The sequence below is a fragment of the Belonocnema kinseyi genome, chromosome 10 (assembly GCF_010883055.1).
Source record: "Belonocnema kinseyi isolate 2016_QV_RU_SX_M_011 chromosome 10, B_treatae_v1, whole genome shotgun sequence".
Taxonomy (NCBI): Eukaryota; Metazoa; Arthropoda; class Insecta; order Hymenoptera; family Cynipidae; genus Belonocnema; species Belonocnema kinseyi.
Genome location: NC_046666.1, coordinates 67,621,240 through 67,622,481, shown reverse-complemented (window position 1 = coordinate 67,622,481; position 1,242 = coordinate 67,621,240).

Below are 1,242 nucleotides of genomic sequence, written 5' to 3'. Positions count from 1 at the left end.
AGTATTTGTAATAAACAGACCCCTTTCTAAGCATAGACCAACTAATTTATCTCCGTTATAGTTTGTTCTTGGATCCCCAAAATGACCTAATACTCTTTCTATTATCATTTGATATAATTTTTTTAAGGGCCAAGATCAATTAAAAATGAGAGGGGTTACTAAAAAGATTCATAAGATAAAGTAAAATCAGAATGATTTTACTCTAGAAGAATGCTGGAAAAATGGTATCGTTTGCAAATTAGCAAACGGCAAATTTGCTTCACATTTATATCTACTGTACATTATGGGTAGGAAATATTTTTTGTTTGTAAAAGAAATATATTATATTACATGAAGAAGCAATATATAAAAAAAGGTGCAAAATCTATAAAATTATGCAAATTTCTGCCAGCACAATCGCGAAACACAGATTGTACACAAAGGTTACATGCCTATAACGCTTGCGTTGCAGTTATAGTGCTTCACGCTAGTATTGAAAAAAATTTACTTACCAAAGTATTCTTTTAAGAATTTTCCTTCCGCTACTGCTGCCTTCTAATTTTTGTTTAAAAAAATATCAACCGCACTTGATTTCACTTCAATCAAAAACTCCAAAACTTTCCACAAACTACACTGACTGCAAAATAAACACTTCACTGCACTTGACCCCTTCCTTCCCATCAATCACCATGGTTACGGAGCATGGTCACTTCACTCCGACGCGCATGTGTATTTGCGCATCAACGACTTTCAGTTGATAGTGGTTGGTTATGTTTAGAAATTGTCTAATGAATTGGTAGTTCTCAGAAATGACTAACGAAAATTAGATATTTTTTTGAATAATTCAATTAGTAAGGTACTTAGAGTGGCCCGTTGACCAATTCATTAGCCAAAACCTTGAAAGTAACTAATTTTTCAGTCAAAATTGATTGTACTAATTGAATTAGTTAAATTTTAACTAATTCAGATTTAACGAGGACATTATTCATATCACTTTTATATTAAGTATGATACATTTCTTATGTAACTCTGCCTGGGATTGCGTATTCAAAAATTGCAAAATAAAGAGCAAATTGTATTTATCGTGATTATTTTTATATTTGTTTCTTATTTTGCTTTAAATTGTATTCTAAGCTGCGCTTAATCATGTATATTTTCAAAAAATTTATATCATTACAATTCATAATATGCATAAAAATTGAATAATACTAATTCTTATTTCCTTGTTTTTATCATTTATTTTTATTTTTAATCTTGTTTTTT